Here is a 6,160-nt window from a genome sequence, read left to right on the forward strand (position 1 = left end):
ACAGAACGGGAACTGGGGAAGGACGCGGATTTTGCTACTGCATTCTCCAAAGCACAAGCAGGTTCTGTAGATCCACGTCCCTCAGGGCCCATTCACGTCTATCACCCCAACATCTATCATCATTATTCTATTCCATACACCAGAGAAAAATTACGAACTATAAAAGCTCCACTAACTTCATCTGTTATAGAATTCGTTAAGGTTTTTACCGCATCTCTCTCCTCCCATATATCGAAAACGAATACCGCATGCGTGCTGGCATCGAGCACATGTGACGATCCTATTAAATATACACGTATTGCTCCACTGGACAGACCAGTTTAAAGTTTCGTCACCTGTGCTCTAGGAGGATGACTGTATCCCACAGACCATACTGTAAGTCACAAGAGATGCTCCCTGTGGCACTGTGGGGTTATTTGAAACATTTCTTTTTTTTCCTGTTGTAACATGCTTCGTACACTGTCATATATTTTGTTTTTCCGTCACGACGTCGAGATCACTGTCAGGTTCTAAACGGACATTAGCACTTTCTGATCCATTGCCTCTCGCAGAAAACTAGATGTCGCATTGTGAAAATCATCTTGTTAATCTGGCTACCATAACACACTACACACACTGGATGATTTTAAATAATAGACAGTTTCAACATAAGGAAACTGGAAGAGTTTGGCGGCGTTGTGGGGAATTTCCAAACTGAGGTCCGAAATTGACTGATGATCTCTACATTTAAACTCATCTGTCGCAGTGACAGAATAGCTGAATGTCCTGAATTCCGTTTCGACTGATTCCATACATTGCAGTCATGTACGCGATCGCTGTTTCGGTGCTATCCATCCACCAAAACTCTTTCTCCAACTCAAACAAGCGATGTCAGTCAATCATTATGTGGTAACCAACAGTGTACCAGTGGACGGATGGGGTGAAAAAGACATCATCAATGTACTCTAACAATAAGCATTTCAGTTGATTTAGCAATTTTACAGTAATTTCAACACCAGACAATGCTGCGACACACATTCGGGATAACGTTCACGTGTGGATCTGCCGCGCACTACATATATCCGGACCGATGTATGGAGGCAGATCCACCATGCGTCACATCTACGATAGGGCTCACAGATGGACCAATCACGCGTAACGTCCGAACACGTACTCTATGTTAGAAGTTTGGTCCACGCCGAATTCGTGCCAGGCTTCACCGACCGACATTTATACCTCTCTTCAGTGCAGCACTCCGTGAAGAATGGGCTGCCATTCCCCAAGAAACCCTCCAGTACCTGACTGAACGAATACATGCGAGAGTGGAGGCTGTCATCAAGGCTAAGAGTGGGCCAACAATATATTGAGTTCCGGCGTTATCAAGCGTATAAAAGATTGCACTCTAACGTCTTACTCATGCACAACTCATATGGGTAAAGGAGGAGTTGTTACTTATATTAAGGCAAAACACAAGTTCAAAAACGCTATGCCAATCAGATTTTGTAGTGAATTAATATTGAAAAATAGTTCACTATTAATTGTAACTATATATAGGTACCAACTGGGCGATTTTGAAACGTTTTTGAGGTCCTCCTAAAAGTTTGGCACCTATATCACCCCTTAGCTAAAGCCTTCATTACTTCCACTTACGTGTGTGAGGACTCTTCTGTTTTCCTTTCCATCGGCCTCCCTTGGCCAACTCTTGTCTTTCGCCCCCAAAGGTATTTGGCTTCGAGGCATGAAGGTGTCTTTGCTTTCCTTTTCTGTTTCTAACGTCGGATAAGATGGTAAGGCGTCGTAGACAGAAGAAGGAAATTTTAGCGTCTGTTCTCAGAGAGGCGGTTACAAGCAAGGTAGCGTTCATATTGAGTGGCTGAATATGGCTGCACAATCATATGCAATCATATGGCTATATTGTAACGAATGGGACACTACCATATTATTGTCTTTGGGAAACATAGTGTAGCTTTAGTTGTCTATGAATTCAGAGGCAAAACTTCCCCTTAATCGATTCTCCAGGAGTGGCTTACACTGAGATAAATACAGAAGTGTAGGAGGAGGATGAAGAAAGAAAGAAAAGACGGAGTAGGAACATGGAAGGGACGTTGAGGATTGGAACATGGAATATACTCACACAATTTTAGGCTGGCAAGCTGGAAAATGCCTAGCAGGAAATAATGAAGATGGGATGTATTAGGTACATCTCAAATGACATAGGGGAGTAACGAAGAACTGGCGAGTGGAGAGTACAAAATATTTTTCTCAGGCAGCTTCAAGACTGGAAATTGTGGAGTGGCAATTATCATAGGAAAACAACTGATGAAAAACCTGTTGAAAGTGGACTACATAGATGAAAGACTGATTATGATGGGATTAAAAGGGGACAAGAGGGATGTCGTATTAACACAAATACACGTACCACTGAGTGAAAACGATAGTGGAGTATTAAAGGACTATTGTGAAAAGACTGAAGAAGTACCGCATAAAGAAGAAAAAATGCCACATCGTTGTAATGTGGATTTGAATTCAGTGACAGCAGAGGGAAAAGTAGAAGGAGTGCTTGGAAGATTTGGATTCGGAAATAGGAATGACAGGGGTGAAGGGCTGGTTAACCTCTCAATAAAAAATTCTCTTATGATTGGAAACACATTGTTTGAACAATACAGAAAACGAAATATACATCAATAGCTAGGTCAAATGAAGAAAGATAGCAAATTAATTATATCATGTATGTAGACGTAGTAAATGTTCTAGTCCTGTCTAAAGGCCGGTTACAACACTCACGGTTTCTACTCCAGCAATTATGTTTAGTACTTAAGATGTTATTCTAGTTTCGGTAATTCAAGCACTTAAACACAACTACGTCCTTAACAATTGCTAGTGGCCTGAGATGCCACAGAATGGATAAAGCTCGGTCAAATGTGAAGTTATCGTATAGTCTTGGTTGCAGCTTTTCTTTTTCGTCAAACTACAAGTTTATATGCCAACCAGCTCTGCAAATGATGAAGAAATTGATGAAATGTATGATGAGATAAAAGAAATTATTCAGGTAGTGAAGGGAGACGAAAATTTAATAGTCATGGGTGACTGGAATTCGAGAGTAGGAAAAGGGAGAGAAGGAAAAATAGTAGGTGAATATGGATTGGGGGAAAGAAATGAAAGAGGAAGCCGTCTGGTAGAATTTTGCAACAGAGCGTATCTTAATCATAGCTAACACTTCGTTCAAGAATCATAAAAGAAGGTTGTACACATGGAAGAATCCTGGAAATACTAGAAAGTATCAGATAGATTATATAATGGTAAGACAGAGATTTAGGAACCAGGTATTAAATTGTAAGACATTTCCAGGGGCAGATGTGGACTCTGGCCACAATCTATTGGTTATGAGCTGTAGATTAAAACTGAAGAAACTGCAAAAAGATGGGAATTTAATGAGATGGGATCTGGAGGTGGTGGTGGTTAGTGTTTAACGTCACGTCGACAACGAGGTCATTAGAGACGGAGCGCAAGCTCGGGTTAGGGAAGGATTAGGAAGGAAATCGGCCGTGCCCTTTCAAAGGAACCATCCCGGCATTTGCCTGAAACGATTTAGGGAAATCTCGGAAAACCTAAATCAGGATGGCTGGAGACGGGATTGAACCGTCGTCCTCCCGAATGCGAGTCCAGTGTGCTAACCACTGCGCCACCTCGCTCGGTAGACGCGCTCTGGACAAACTGATTAATCCAGAGGCTGTACAGAGTTTCAGGGAGACCATAAGGGAAAAATTTTCACGAATGGGGGAAAGAAATGCAGTAGAAGAAGAATGGGTAGCTCTGAGGGATGAAGTAGTGAAGGCAGCAGAGGATCAAGTAGGTAAAAAGACGAGGGCTAGTAGAAATCTTTGGGTAACATAAGAAATATTGAATTTAATTGATGAAAGGAGAAAATATAAAAATGCAGTAAATGAAGCAGGCAAAAAGGAATCCAAACGTCTCAAAAATGAGATCGACAGGAAGTGTAAAATGGCTAAGCAGGGATGGCTAGAGGACAAATGCAAGGATGTAGAGGCTTATCTCACTAGGGGTAAGATAGATACTGCCTACAGGAAAATTAAAGAGACCTTTGGAGAAAAGAGAACCACTTCTATGAATATCAAGAGCTCAGGTGGAAACCCAGTTCTAAGCAAAGAAGGGAAAGCAGTGGAAGGAGTACATAGAGGGTCTATACAAGGGCGACGTACTTGAGGACAATATTCTGGAAATGGAAGAGAACGTAGATGAAGACGAAATGGGAGATACAATACTGCGTGAAAGAGTTTGAAAGAACACTGAAAGACCTGAGTCGAAACAAGGCCCTGGAAGTAGACAACATCACATTAGAACTACTGACAGCCTTGGGAGAGCCAGTCCTGACAAAACTCTACCAACTGGTGAGCAAGATGTATGAGACAGGCGAAATACGCTCAGACTTCAAGAAGAATACAATAATTCCAGTCCCAAAAAGAGCACGTGTTGACAGATGTGAAAATTACCAAACTATCAGTTTAATAAGTCACGGCTGCAAAATACTAACGCGAATTCTTTACAGACGAATGGAAAAGCTATAGAAGCCGACCTTGGGAAGATCAGTTTGGATTCCGTAGAAATATTGGAACACGTGAGGCAATACCGACCTTACGACTTATCTTAGAAGATAGATTAAGGAAAGGCAAACCTACGTTTCTAGCATTTGTATACTTAGAGAAAGCATTTGACAATGTTGACTGGAATACTCTCTTTCAAATTCTAAAGGTGGCAGGGGTAAAATACAGAGAGCGAAAGGCTATGTACAATTTGTACAGAAACCAGATGGCAGTTATAAGAGTTGAGGGACATGAAAGGGAAGCAGTGGTTGGGAAGGGAGTGAGACAGGGTTGTAGCCTACCCCCAATGTTATTCAAGCAAGCAGTAAAGGAAACAAAAGAAAAATTCGGAGTAGGTATTAAAAACCATGGAGAAGAAATAAAAACTTTGAGGTTCGCCGATGACATTGTAATTCTGTCAGAGATAGCAAAGGGCTTGCAAGAGCAGTTGAATGGAATGGACAGTGTCTTGAAAGGAGGATATAAGATGAACATCAACAAAAGCAAAACGAGGATAATGGAATGTAGTCGAATTAAATCGGGTGATGCTGAGGGTATTAGATTAGGAAACGAGACACTTAAAGTAGTAAAGGAGTTTTGCTATTTGGGGAGCAAAATAACTGATGATGGTCGAAGTAGAGAGGATATAAAATGTAGACTGGCAATGGCAAGAAAAGCGTTTCTGAAGAAGAAAAATTTGTTAACATCGAGTATAGATTGAAGTGTCAGGAAGTCGTTTTTGAAAGTATTTGTATGGAGTGTAGACATGTATGGAAGTGAAACATGGACGATAAATAGTTTGGACAAGAAGAGAAAAGAAGCTTTCGAAATGTGGTACTACAGAAGAATGCTGAAGATTAGATGGGTAGATGACATACCAAATGAGGAGGTATTGAATAGGATTGGGGAGAAGAGGAGTTTGTGGCACAACTTGACTAGAAGAAGGGATCGGTTGGTAGGACATATTCTGAGGCATCAAGGGACCACAAATTTAGCACTTGAGGGCAGTGTGGATGGTAAAAATCATAGACGGAGACCAAGAGATGAATACGCTAAGCAGATTCAGAAGGACGTAGGTTGCAGTAAGTACTGGGAGATGAAGGAGCTTGCACAGGATAGATTGGCATGGAGAGCTGCATCAAATCAGTCTCAGGAATGAAGACCACAACAACAACAACATCTTATGAATGCTGATAATACTGAAAAACAGGGTCGCCAGCCAATATTACGAATCGATTGACGTTATTCAACAAATTCACCAAATTTGGTCTATACTTTATTTTGATTCTTATTAAAACTTCTTCTCTTTTATTTATTTCTATCACTAGCTGAATAATGACTGCTTTCAGAATTACTCACACACACACACACACACACACACGCACACACTTAGAAAGTTTTGGTCCATGATAACAACGCCTGAACGACAATAATGCCAACTTACGTTTCAGAATGTAAGATCAGCAACACTACTTCTGAAAACATGTATTACACACAAGAAATATTTTTACGATACCTTTGTTAGTATCGAAATCGAAATGATTGTAAAAGGTTTTTTATACTTGCTTTTTCTCAGTTGT

Source organism: Schistocerca piceifrons, chromosome 9 (genome assembly GCF_021461385.2).
Source record: "Schistocerca piceifrons isolate TAMUIC-IGC-003096 chromosome 9, iqSchPice1.1, whole genome shotgun sequence".
Taxonomy (NCBI): Eukaryota; Metazoa; Arthropoda; class Insecta; order Orthoptera; family Acrididae; genus Schistocerca; species Schistocerca piceifrons.